General features: G+C 41.5%; 1 long non-coding RNA gene across 1 annotated transcript; it reads right to left on the reverse strand.

The window, feature by feature from the left end:
• Window positions 1-1,087: 1,087 nt before the first annotated feature.
• LOC108673060 lies at window positions 1,088-2,159 on the reverse strand. Its single transcript, XR_001930951.2, has 3 exons — window positions 1,858-2,159; window positions 1,643-1,663; window positions 1,088-1,099 (listed from the first exon to the last, which is right to left on the reverse strand). It is a non-coding gene; the product is annotated as an uncharacterized LOC108673060 (long non-coding RNA).
• Between the last annotated feature and the right edge of the window lie 12,598 nt (window positions 2,160-14,757).

Consider the following 14,757-nt stretch of genomic DNA (forward strand, 5'->3'; position numbering starts at 1 on the left):
TCCTCATGAAAAATTCATAGCACGAGATAAAATTTTTGTACTGATTCTTTAAGTAGTATATTAAGTTAATATTAAAAGGCTATATCTTGGGATACTCATTGCGTGTCATTGTCGGTGACCAGCGAAAGCAGTGAGCACAGCAATACTGAATCCTGAAACAAAAAGTTTTGCTTTCAACTGATTAAGTGGTTGTGCGGTGACGTATGGATAGTATAATTAAGATAAGTTAGTTCGCTGAATCTTGATTTTTGATTGTAAGCTCCTCAATATTCGATGTAGCAATTCAGTTCAAACTCTACCAGCTATGTGCTATTCATTTTTTAGCGCTAGGTTGAGTTACCTTGAGGAACCGGTTTAAATTGCTGATATCGCCGATTAGAGATTCCAAGATTTTATTCGTATATTATTGCGAGAATTAGCAAGTTGTATTTTATATATGGTCGTCACTTGATGGTTAATTTCTAAATTTTCCAGAAACGCGATAGGTTTCTGTTTGTTGAACTTGGTAGCAAACTTGTTTTAGTGTTAAACTTTTTTATTTTGTTTGATTCACTTGGGGAAGTAGCTGATACACAGGGTGAACTGAATTACAAAATGGAATATTGAGGAGAGTTAAAGTTGCCGTCGTTGTAATTTCATTTTTTTAAGAATGCCTTTACTTTTTGCCTTTACTTTTTGCCTTTACTTGACTATAGGAGTGTGATGATCACTAACATATTTATTTTTGTTCCTGGTTTATGCTTAAATTTGATATAAATTACGTGATTGTGCGCCATTTTAAGTCGCAGTCATATATAATATGTCTAATATGTGATATATTTACATTTGGTATAGTGTCATTTTACACGTCACCTGTTGTAGGACTGTTGTCAGCAATTTTTCTGCTTGAGGGTCCGAGCGATTGCCGATTGAGAACAGTCAAGGCTAAGGGTGGACCAGATAAGTCTGGCAGCACTTAGGGTGTGGTACCAAGTAACCGAAAACTGAATACTTGGCAAAAATTACCACCACATCCGCTGCCCGGGTGGGCCAGAACACAATATTTAAACAGAAGACGAACCTTGTGTGTAGACGTGCAGCATGTAAAATGTTGTAAAACCTTTATCGTATCGTAATCTTCCACTAGCTGTATTCTTTGTAAGAAGACCTGTAGTCAAAGCGCCTGCGCCGGAACACGTAGTTCTTGTTTCATAACATTTTATTGAAAGAAGCTCGGCTTAGTTACGAGGTTCTAGAGATCTATTGTTTCTTGACATTTTCATACTTTATATCAATCTAGAGAAAGCATTCTCAGTACGTAGGAGGCTGAGTATGCAGTTTGAAGCAGGTTCAGTAATTAGAAAATTTTTATTTATGACCCTATATTTCTATTTGACATCTTACATGTCAATTAATCTATTGATCAAAACGCGTTCCAATTTATCGCTTTTACCAGACGGAATTTGGTCAGCCACGTTTTTTCCATTTGACATGGCAGGGTTTCGGTTGATAAAACGAACATCACTGAACTTGTGGCTATGGAGACGCTACCTGGTAAGTAGGTAGTTTACGCTCGTAATGAATTGTAGCTAAAATTCAGATTCTATTGTTTCAACGTGATCAACACGCGCTTTACTTCCTAAATTGTTGAATTACAGANAACGCTTGTCCCGTTTGAAGCTCCCTGCATCGTGAAACACAGTGCATTAAATTTTGTTGGGTCATGCGCAATTTATAGCGTAATGCTCCGTTATCGTAAATAGGGGTAGTCAATTACAAAAAGAATAAAATAATTTACAATAGTTTTTGTTTGCAGTCGGGTCGCAAATCGGCATTTTCTCCAGTCGCGACTCAGATGGAATGTATCTGCTTATTTACCTCAGTAGTAGCAACCGGTCGTATGTCGAAAGCATCTTCCCCTGCCGTTGGTACTGTATTTTCTTGGCGTCCTTCTTGGGTGTCTTTATGGACAGAATTAGTCCGTACAGGACCCTCTGGTCCTCGTCAGCCCAACAGTCATCGTCAGTCTCTTCTTTTTGCAATGTGGAAATGCTGACATGCTTTCCCTTTGTGAGGACATAGGATGCCGCATCTGTCCAACGCTCCTTATCCACTTTAGCTTGAAGAGCGTTCATCTGAAAGGAAACAAATAACGATACGATTCTCTTGTGATAATTGAAGCTGGGCTCCAATATGTAATAGGAGACATTTTGTCTCAATTTTCGAAAAATTTGAAATAGACTAGACAATAGTCTGACGATTCAAGAGCACAAAAACGACCACGATTAACGTAACAGGCAGTCAGCGGCATTCTGCATCTATTTAATTTACACCCGGTCCTTAGAACAAGTTCATTTCATCAGACGTTAGTTTTTTGGAAACCTGATTTGCTTACGATGGTGAGAATGACGCTTCCAGGGACGACGGTACCAGCGTTGAAGCATCAACTTGGGTACTATACTATGCGTAATGTTGACACAAGGTAGTACTCAATGCTAACCGTTCTAAGATTCGAACTTTCCGACTCTTGCTAAAAGACAGGTTCAGGTGAGTGTGAGATCTGAATGATACTAAAGGGCGAAATTTTTATATCAAAGGACCTGTCTTCAGCTGTTTGTTTAATTTTTAGGTAGCGTACGTTGAATGACATGGACGTCTTTATAAAATCTACGTAAGTCGGCGAAGGATCCGATTATCAATGCAGTAGGATCACCGAGTCTGGTTTGCAGAAAAAATCTAGGTACGATAGTGACCACGTTTCATTAAGTAGAATGCAATATAACATAACAATGAACATAAATAATTAAACATAACAAGGAATGATGGACTTAAAGGACGATGATGAAAATCCTGAAGGCAACGTGAACGTTTAAAAAACTTAAAGTGGTGCTGCTACAGCTCAACTAGACGGAGGTGTCGGCACTGCGACTACAAGGAGCTGTCGTTCGGCGGCGCGGCCTCAACTAATATGGCACTTCGAATCTAAAACGGATCAACTTGTGTAGATGGAAAGACAACAGGATGCATCATTTCAAACGAGGAATTACCCATTACTTGTCAGCAGAATATTCTAAAAACTAATGGTTAAACAATATGCTCCGTACGTTAGGCATACTGCCGTCCTTATTTCTCTCTACATTATCAATGCAAAAAAGTTAATGTATTGAGTCGTGCGCAAGTATTTCAGATAGTTGGTGTCGTCATTATCTAATCTAATTCGGTGTCATTATCTAATATGGTGTCATTTTCTAATATACGAAGTTATGCCTTGGTACCGATCCACAAGTTTGAAAATACTACAACCTGATGGTCTTGCAAGGAATAGCTATGCTAGCTTAATAGACCTATGAACGTAAAAAGGTAACTATAGTATCTGAAGCAAATCCTGCGGTTGTAACTATACGAGTTATGATTTGTGGGCGAAGCCGCGGAGAGACTACAAACCTCGACAAGCAAGAAGCAGTTATAGTTTTGGTATCAGACTAAGGCTTTGCATCACTTTGCAATTCCTCTCTAAGATGACAGCCAGTTTTAGTATTAATTGCACTATGATGATCACGATCGTCAGGTGTGATACAAATGACTATTGATAGACAATGAAAATTGAATTGCATTCCTAATTACCTTGACTGAGAGAGGCAATGCAGCTAGCATCCTAACAGCAGTCAGAGAAAAGTTAGACGTGGGCCCGCTCCTCGCTCGCGTCACACCTCAGTGACCCTCGGAGTCGGTGTAGGCCACCATCAGAGGCGTTAAGGTCGGGGCCCTGATCATTGACATGAAACCATTCCGTTTTTAATTAATAAAATTAATTCCTTTTCGTTGGAATGGTGAGTGTGGGAGGCCTTTGAAAAAATAAAATTGACACTAGTGCAAACCTATTTCCATGTGAAGATTTGGGCAGCGGACCTATGATATCGACATCAACTCTGGCAAAGGGTTTATCTATGATTGGTAAATTAATTAACGGAGCCGGAGCGAGTTTGCTTGAAACTTTAGTTTGGCAGACCTCACACGACTGACAGAACCGTCTGACGTCATCGAAACAACCTGGCCAATAAAAGTGGTTAAATATCCTGTCCTGAGTCTTCCGCGTGCCCAAATGGCCCGACAAAACTATCATGAGCCAGCCTCATCACTGTATGCCTTAATTGGGTGGGAAGGACTATCTGCTGCACAACATCCTTCGTACGTCTGCCACGATAGCACGATTGTTCAGCCTGAGCAACACACCATTCCTAGATACGAATCGCGGATAGCCGGTTGAAATGATCTTTCCTTTTCGCCAGTCACTTCTTCGGTCGCGACTCCCAGCTACGCCTTCGCCCCCACAAGCACAGGTGGCACCTGGTATATTGCCTAGCAGCACATCAAACAGAATATCAGTGAGACATAATGCTTCTACTCTTCCAGTGAAGTGTAGGCACTTCAGACCAATCATCGCCTTGGGGGCGTTCACGGAATGCTCATCTGCAAATGTTAATCTTGCGGTCTCCTTAGAAATGCTGCCTTCAGGAACCAGAGACCTCCTGACCACGACCACAGTAGCTCCCGTGTCGCGTAGCACTCTGACACTCTTGCCATTACAGGAACCATGAGAAATAGGAAGGCAATTAACTCCGGATTCGACAAAGATGCATTGACATTGAGGTTAATGTCCTTGGGCCTTCGTCCTTAGGTTGCCTGTCGTATCTAGATTTCCGTTTTTCTGGACAATTTCTAGCAAAGTGGCCCATGGAGCCACAGGAATAACACTTCCTTGGGTCCGGGTCGGTTGAAGCAGCCCCATTATTGCAGGGAACGTCCTGCACCACAACACCCTGTCTAGACCTGCTGGAGCCGTGCCACGTCGACGCCCTCTGATCACAAGCAAGCTTTGGTTATGATAGTGCAGTCCTGCACATCAAAATTTTCAAAGTCCATTGACATTCTGATCAAACACTCTCCAATAAATGGTTAACTACGTTAAAATAATTTAACGGACGATGAATGGCCTGAAAATTATCTGCCATCTGAATGACAGATTCCAAATCGCGTTGGAATATGTTGCGCTCCTTCAAGTATTCAGCCAAAAGACGCTTCGCAGCTCGTAGAATTTGGTCTTTCAGTAGAAGCTTCTCCAGTTTCTTCGCATCACTGCCAACTTCAGCGATCTGACACATTTTACTCAAGTTCTTTCTAAGATACAGGACAAACTGCCTGAACGAACCGGTCTTCTGTTTCGCATTCCGGAATATAGATTGATAATCATAAATAGTGAAACCGAAGGTCTTGGCAATTTGAAGTTTCATCTCCCCGTACAACTCCGTAGGTAAGGTGCTGAGGAAGTGGCTGACCTTTGTATTTACAAAACCATTCAGCAAGGCTGTGACTGCAATGCTGTCGCTTGGCTGGTTTGCTTCCTTCACCTTTTCAAACGTGTTGAGATAAATAGACACATCCTCTCCCTCCTTATAGGCGGTAAACTTGATGAATGACTAATTTGCAACGGGGCCGGTGGGAGCGGAGTTGGCTTGCAATCTAGCAAGCTCCAGCTGTGTTTCACGTGAACTAATCTTATCTTCGAGCTTCAGCTTCTCTAGTTCAAGCGCTCGGAGTTCACGTTCATGTGCCCGCTTCTCCCTCTCAACCTCCTGCTCTGCTCTCTCTCGTTAACTCCAACCTCCGCGCTTCGCGTTCCTCCTCCGATCTACGATATTCTGCCTTTCGTTCACCAATATAGTTGCGCAAATCCTGACCTTCATATCCCAAGTTTTTCCCATCGGTAATGAAAGTTGAATCTAGGGAAATTATAACTCAAAGTGANAAAAGATCTCGGAGTTTATGTCGACAAGGAGCTGAAATTTTCTAAGCATGTTGAAACGCAAGCTAACACATCCAACAAACTTCTTGGACTAATCAGACGCTCATACGAGTTCCTAGATGCAGAAGCGATGAAGCAGTTGTTTGTTGCTGTCGTGCGCCCGAATCTAGAGTTTGGAAACGTTGTGTGGTGACCGAGATTTGAAAAGGACAAAAATTTAATAGAGAATGTTCAAAGACGTGCAGCAAGGATAATTCCAGGCTTGAAGAGCAAGTCCTGTGAAGAAAAATTAAAGATTATGAAGCTTCCAAGCCTCAGTTATCGACGTCTGCGTGGGGACCTCATTGTAGTTTACAAGTATACTCATGGTTTATACAAGGTCCCCGAAGGATAACTAGAATTTGAAACAAGAACCAACGCCAGGGGTGTTGGGGCAGAACAGTGACAGCTCCTTGTTATCAACAAGACTTTTGTCCCTTGTTACTCAAGATTGCAGCCCCGACTTGTCTTGCTGACCCCTGCTCTGCACCATCAACTGCTCCTCATCAAGCTCCAATGTTTTGCTGCACCTGTAAGGACTTCGGCTGTGTATGTCAAAACTTCTATGGTTATATTGAAAGTATTAAACAACCTTTACAAAATTAGGGCTCCAAGGTTGTGATGAAGTTCAGGTTTTCTAGGGATAACTAAAATTAGTTATTGTAGATTGACTGATTAAGCAGGCCGTTCCTCATCGGACGTTAACCATCACCGCAGAGCTGCAAGAAAACCGAAGAAGCGATCGGCAAAAGAAGTTGAGACTGACGAGCGGCGTGAAGGAACAGGCTTCCAGTAAGAAAGAGTCCAGTCACCCTCCAAATAAAAAGCGAAAGCCTTTTATTTGTGATATTTATAGCCACAAATGTTTACAAAAATAAATGATCCTTACTTCAACCTTGAATGCCTTCTATAACTCTCCTTGTCAGCAGTAAGTAACATGCTGGATCAGTGGCAATGAATTAAAATCACGAAGATCGGACCCTCAAAATAGTAATAAACTGAATTTTTGTTGAAATTCTAATTACAAAAACGGGATAAAATAGTTTATTTGTCATCACTTCTTTTCTAGTCGTAATCGGGCAGAATTAGAATAGTTCATTATGCTCATATTCCCACTAAAAGCTCTTTACGTTCGCGGTCAGTATTGCACAGTTAGAGCACGAAATTTAGGTCAACCATTAATTCACATTGGCGAAACGACAGCAGGGAACACTGGATATAGTCCATTGGATTTCCAAGTATGAAATAATGGTTGCGTAAGTTTAAAGTTGAACGACTCCTCTTTTAGGGTAACTACTTTCTTCACCAGTATGAATATCTCAGATCTTCGTCAGGAGAGATATACCTTTGTCATCATATCTTGTTATCATCATATCTTGTGTAATCAGTTGAGGAAGTTGACTAATAATTATTCATCTGGAGTCATTTATCGTAACAAGGGACTTACAGCATGTCAAAGGTAACCTAATACCTCACACGGGCCTGGGTCACGCGGGATAGGGGCACTACTGCCTCATGACGGTCAATGAACGGACCAAAATGTTAGTTCCATTACGTCGGCCAGTTCAACCTCGTGTATATCCAAAAGAACAACGTAGCTCCATTCCTGCGTTATTGCTTTGGGCGTGGTATAAGGCTGTGCCACCATAGCGATTCGAGAAATTATGATATAAGCAAATAGGATATTCCACAAGGCCTCAGCGGCATCCCTGAATGGTGAATCAATTGAGCAAATACATAACATTACGACGCAAGTTTTGGCCGAATTTGCAGTACGCTGATCGTGCACAAGGCTCTAGAAGTTGTTTTCTTACTGCTCAGGAAGTTGTTGACTGCTCTGGAAACTGGGAAGCAGTACATGGTGGTCGCGATGTAGCATTGCCCAGTCAGGTTGAAGCACCCTCTAGTTAACAGCTCGTCAACTGTAACTATGGAGGCCCAAATTCTGCCTGTACCCAGCGCTCTAAGCAGCTGTGATGTAACGGGAAAGATAGAGCCGCGCGAGAGATATTACTGTACTCCTATTACTCCTGCTCAAAAGCTACCTATACCGCTAATTACCGTATACGGCGTAGTGTTACATTGCTCTAGAAAGTAAAAACCAATTCCTTTCAGCAATAACATCTAAGTAATTGGAAGGCCGTAGCTTTAAGGTTGAGAGAAAAAACACGGTGCCAATAGTGTGCCCCAATTGGGAGAAAATCACTTACTACATAGCGGTAAAGGTGCTTGTACACGGGGATAGTGCAGAAGGCTAGTAAATCTGGCTAGTGTCGGTCGCTTGGTGACTATGCGGCTAGTAAGCCTGTCCACACGAGGAGAGTATAAGGTGCCGCTATCTTCTCGTAATCAGCGTTGCCAGAAAGTGATCACACCCGAAATGTTAGATTAATGCAATATGCAAGCATGTACGAAAATAAGCAAAATGAAGATGACCTGTTTCCGTGGCTTGCTCATGTTGAGCGAAGAGGAAAAAGTGCCACAATGATACTGATAAAAAAAGGAAAAAGTGTCAATGCAATCAAACACAGGGAATGAAAAGTGTCAAAATGTACCAAACAGAGGGGAAAAAATATAACGTGTTCAATTTGGCTCATTATCGTCAAGCCAGATAACTGCACAGTACATAAGATAATTTTTTCTAACCAACGTTTCTGACGAATAGTTGTAATAAATTTGGAGGTATTAGTCTGTTTTTGAACGATAGAATTTCTGGTATATTTCTGGTATTTTGAGCTAGGCAATCTGGTATTCTCGCTAAGAAAAAACCTGGCAACACTGTTCTCGTTCGCGCCCGCCAGTGAGTCGTTAGAAGCCGTCGAGTGAGGTCTGTGAAGTCATCGACATGTCTTGTTCGACATCGGTGTCATCGACATGTCTTGTTACTAATTTCTTTATGCAATGTTTAGCCCATTGATAGTTTTTCGTCCTTGTGCTATTTACGAAGGGCTTGTGTGACCCTGTCGTTTAACAGGTTCAGATTTAACAAAGTAATCACATTTTCAACGTTTAACAAAGCCATACGGGTAAATTTTTCATAATGTAGCTAATATGATTACGGTCGTGGATAGGACCTGAAAGTGCATTTTCGCTACTTTTTCGTCTCTTATAACCTTTTCTGTGACAATCGAAATAAAATTTGATGGAATTTAAAATAGAAATATAGCTTTTGACACCGCCGGCTAAGTTTCAGACGTTTCTTTGACATCAAAGAAGGTTCCATGAGCTCGCCCGCGCCGTGAATCAGTCTTCAAAGTTAGCTGGGATTTTGACCTTTTTTCATGACCTCTCTTTGGTCAAGTATGCGTTGAACGGCTGTTATTGTACAGCTAGACTGGCATATTTATCGTTTCTGTAATTGCAAGGCAATACTCTGAACATGAACCTAAGTTAATCAAGGGACACTTAAGTTCCATCGTGCCCCATCATCCCTGGATGTCGTGCTTATAGTGAAACTCGGCATATTGTGGGACGTGGGTGCCAGGCTTGAGCCCTTTAGACCTCAGGTGCGGTTGCGAACTCTTCATGTCGCGGGTGACAGGCTTGAGCCCTTAGACCTCAATTACAAGCTCGTCATATCGTGGGTGACGGGCTTTAGCCCTTTAGACCTCAAGTACGAGCTCGTCATGTCGCGGGTGACAGGCTTGAGCCCTTTAGACCTCAGGTACGAACTCTTCATGTCGCGGGTGACAGGCTTGAGTCCTTTAGACCTCAGGTACGAACTCGTCATGTCGCGGGTGACATGATGTACCAGAGTTTGCTACGCATATAGCTTACATTATTGTATTTCCTTTTTTTAGAATATAAAGCTTCTTCATTGGAACACGCTTTCATGCCAAAAAGATGCAATTAATTATAAGGTTATTCGCTTTGAGCTGAAGGCAATTCTTTTTCTGCGTCTAAATTTCATTCATCGTTGCTGTCTTGAATCTGTTGGGCCTCGTGGGCTTTGTCCTCTTCTTCGAGGCAGTCCACGTTCGCGGCAGAGCGTGCCGTAAACCGAGATAAAATAATACCTCGTTTAGTGGTATTTTGCCGAGCTTTCTTGCATTGTTGTTGCAAGCCACTGCTTCCTGCTCTTTCTTCATCATCGCTTACAGTCGGAATATCGTCGACTTCATTAGGTGTCAAGAATCTTGGCATTCGAGTTTGCATTACTGCCCGGTTCAGGATCGCTTTCGGAGGTTTAGCGGGTCGCAGAGCATATTGCGTCTCTTCCTGAGTTATCAACGCCTGTAGCAGTAGTTTAGGTCGTAGAAATGTGACGTGAATGTTTCTGCGCTGGCTTGGTGCTTAGCCTGAAATTTCCGAAGCAGTTATGGAGTGTTTGTACCATACCCCTATAATAATATTTTCTCCATTTTCAGCAAGTTGGCGCAAGAGCACCTTGACCTTTTCTCTTACTGGGTCCTGGTCGAGATTTTCTGACTGGATGAAATTTCAATTATTAATGTTTAACACTTTTCCATTAGGACATGATGTTATTCGAAATGTAATAAAACGGTACCGAACCTAGCAAACCACACTGAGTGTTCTTGGTGTAGGATGTCATCCTGACCTGCATAATGCATCTCGCAGAATTGAACGTAAATTACCTGCAAGACCGCCTTCGAGATGAGCAAGTTGGCCAGAGTCTCTGCTGTATGTGCATCGCTTTATTGGGAAGCTTCTGACCGTGACATTGCACGTAGGCGGCGGTTATCCCGAATTCGATCTCAACCGTCGCCGTCGTGTTCAGTATGAGCAATGGAAGCGCTAGTACCAAGCATGCAACGATTGAGCTCATAAACCTTTGTTACTGAACGGAGCCTTGAATTTGATTGCAACTTTTGCGCCGTTTGGCCGGGCGGAGTGAGTTTCTGTACGAATAATTGTTACTTTGTTGCGTAATGTTTGTATTTTAGTATCATACAGTGCGAATGTTTGAAAGGCATGGAAGTGGTCATATGGGACTGGACATATCGTGCAACTCGAGGCAGTTTTCGTGATAAATTATAGATACGAAGGTTGTGACATGGTATCAGTTAGAGTAACGTTGTGAGCGTGTTTGCTGTGAACGTCTGTTTTGCAAGCAGCGATTTTTAGCGCATTTTCTCATTTATGAAAAAATGCACTATTGTGCTTACCATGTCCGTCCGTCCGTCTGTCCGTGGCCTCAAGTTTTCGTCGACGAGAAAATGCGCTCTCTGTCACTCACTGCAGTGAGTACTGAGTTATATTTTTTACCAAGTTGTTTCAGGTATTCCGGTTCCATCCGGAAATTTCTGGTGTTGCTGTGGCTCGGTCGACGGCTTTTATGTTGGCTCTCTCCTTCCTTTTCGCCGTGGCTGGTGCTTTGAAGCTATCGTTCATTCATGAGTCATGAGTCTTTGAAGCATTCATCCATTCATGAGTCATGTCTGTGGTGCACACGTGGCTTCTACTCTGCATGCGATGAATGAAAGTCATCATCAAATNGGGTGTTGGAAGCACAGATGGCACGGGCGCTGAAGCACAGACGGCACGGGCGTTGAAGCACAGACGGCACGGCGTTGAAGGCAGGCGCGCACTAATCTGATCCAGGACGTAATTAGTGAAAGCATTTGCAGCAATATTCCTCAAAATAAGTTACAAGCATTCATTATTTTCATTCTGAAAATAGTGGTAACCGCATCAACTTGGGTACTATATACTGATCGTAATGTTAACAAAATGTAATACTCGATGCTAACCGTTCTAAGATTACAACTTTTTCGACTCTTGCTAAACGACAGGTTCAGGTGAGTGTGAGATCAGAATTATACTAAAGGGAGTGGGCGAAATTTCCATATCAGAGGACCTGCCTTCAGTTGTTAGTTTAATTTTTAGGGAGCGTACGTTGAACGAGTCAGAATGACATGGACGTCTTTATAAAATCTACGTAAGTCGGCAAAGGATCCGATTATCAATGCAGTAGTATCACTGAGTCTGGTTTCCAGAAAAAATCTCCAATAGTGACCATGTTTCATTCAGGAAGTCGAATGCGATAAAACATAACAATGGACATAAAAAAAAGATAAAACATAGCAATGACTGATGGACTTGAAGGACGATGATGACACTCCTGAAGGGAACGTGAACGTTCAAAAAACTTACACGGTGGTGCTGCTACAGCGCAACTACACGGAGCTGTCGGCACCGCGACTACAAGGAGCTGACGGTCGGCGGCGCGACCTCGACTAATATGGCGCTTCGAATCTGAAACGGATCAACCTATGTAGATGGAAAGACAACAGGATGCATGATTTCAAACGAGGCATTATTCATTACTTGCCACCAGAATTTTCTGAAAACTAATAGTTAAACAATATTCTTCGTACGTTAGGCATACTGCCGTCCTAATTTCTCTCGACATTATCAATGACAACAGTGCAAAAATGTAATGTATCGAGTCGTGCTACTTTCAGCATTTCAGAAAGTTGGTGCAGCCATTGATCCGTCATTAACTAATTTACGAAATTATGCGTTGGTACCGGTCCACAAATTTGAAAATACTACACACTGATGTTCTTGCAAGGAATAGCTATGCTAGCTTAATAGCTTTTTGATGTACGTAGAAAGCTAACAATAGTATCTGAAGCAAATTCTGCGGTTGTAACTATGAGTTATGATCTGCGGGTGAAGCCGCGGAGAGACTACAAACGTTGGCAAGCAAGAAACCGTAGTTTTGGTATCAGACCAGGGCTTTGATCACATTGCAATTCCTCTCAAGATGACAGCCAGTTATAGTATTAATTGCACTATGATGATCATGATCGTCAGGTGTGATACAAATGACTATTGATAGACAAGGAAAATTGAATTGCATACCTAATTACCTTCACTGAGAATGGGGAGCCGCTTAATCAATCAATACATTTAGGCAGTATGAACGACTAAAAGCAAACTTACTTATCATTTAGGAAAGTATGTCTAACGACGCAATTATTACTTACAGTTCTCTAAAGCCCGGTCCACACGCTCAGTTTTACACAACGATTTGTCTGCGCAGTTCTAATCGTTGCAGATAAAACGTTGCGTGTGGACGGGAAAACTGCGCAGTTTTGGAGCCGGTGGGAAAACTGCGCAGTTCCATCGAAATCTGAGCTACAGAGCATAGATTTCGATGAACTGCGCAGACAAGTCGGAACGTGTGGACGGTAGCGCAGTTTTCCGATTCGATTTGTGCTCAGTTTCAATGATTCTGGCGACCATGGCGGACCTTCGGTAATGTTCTCGGGAATATTGCTTTTCTATACGAAAGTTTTTCTTGCATTTGGCAAGTAAAATTCAAGGACTATAGTAACAGGGACAAAAAAGGTGGAGACATACGAGGGCTTAGTAGAAAAATTCAAAGAAATCGATGAAAGCGCAAACATAGAAACAGCTGTAAAATACTGCAGCATTCCTACAGCGGATGACTACATGTCGGTTTTCTCCCTACGATTGGGAAACTAGTCCTAAATGACAAATTATGCTCATTAAATGGGTTCGTTTTACGAAATCAAAAAATATTCAATGTAGTTTTTAAGAAATTTGTGAATAGAGCCTAATCATTTGAAGTGCTTATTGTTAATTTTTCCGTTAGGAAATGAAATCAACAGGCATGTGCACCAATATTTTTATTAGCAAAATTAATAACAAAATGCATATCACTTGGAAGGAAACATATTATAAAATTTTCATACATGTAAAAATAGAAGCAGAAAAACTACGAAAGTAAAAAAAGTATTATCTACATATTACTCCAGAAAATGGCCTAATTTATCTTGGATTTCGAATTTAAAGAGGCAGTAACATGATTGAATATAAGCAATTCAGGAAATTGTGGTTGATCAACTGATGAAATGCATTCCTGTTGGAAATAAAATCATTTTCATTCATAAATATCCGCTGTAATCGTGTTAATTGGTGAATAGTGTGGAACTATTTAATATAGGCGAAACGCAGCTGCGTGATGATCTAACGTTTATACGTAAATTATTTTTTTAATTGTCTTCGGCTTCAAGTTTTTTCCATTTTCTAAAAATGTGATAGATTATAACCCAGTTCAAAATTTTTCATTTTTTCGTATTCTTGATTGCCAAGCGTCCATGATGTTCGCCTTGACTCGCGGGGTCTCGCCCAACTAGGCTCGCTCGTTCGTTCTGTATTTATGGTAGGCGAAAGGCAGCTGTGACTGAAATTTTCTACCACACGACATCCTGATCAAGGGCAGCGTCAGGTAACTTTGCTAGTCAAAATTTTCCCGAACATTACTTAGCCATCTAACAAATCGCTTAACCGCCATGAATACGCAACCACAGAACGTTTAACCCAGCCCGTACATATGCAGGACGTTACAACGTCGCCCCAAGTGCAGGTTTAACCGTTTATTGATAGTTACGTGGGTAGAGTATCATGTCACATTTTACTGTGAAGAGCATCGCGTCGAGTCTTAAGCTTTACGGTAAAGTCGGTGCTCCAGATGAAGAACAATCTCAAAATTAATACGGTTATCGGCCTCAATAACTTGTTGAACTGGAAATAAAGAAAAATCAACACTTCGATGTAGATATGTGATGACACCAGTCCAGGAGAACGGATAATGAGAACAAATTTTATATAACTTGATTGAGATTTATACCGACATAGCATCAAGCATTTTGCAACGATAAATTTTGGATACATTTCGTTAGCAACATAAAAAAACTTTGCATTGTTAGCCTTCATTGTCACTGCTTGTGCTGGATTATTAGAGTCGTGCTAAAATGCTGGATTAATCATTGTCGTGCAAAAATGCTGCTAAGATCCAATTGGCACGATAATATTAGGATTCATGCTGACTGACTCATTATAATTAGTTTTGCATTTTAAATTTTTTCGACCTGATACAAATTTGACACACATTTTAATGTGTAATTTAGAGTTCTTTACGCCAAGACACTCGAGCACTCAAG

This window comes from Hyalella azteca, unplaced genomic scaffold (genome assembly GCF_000764305.2).
Source record: "Hyalella azteca isolate HAZT.00-mixed unplaced genomic scaffold, Hazt_2.0.2 contig11538, whole genome shotgun sequence".
NCBI lineage: Eukaryota > Metazoa > Arthropoda > Malacostraca > Amphipoda > Hyalellidae > Hyalella > Hyalella azteca.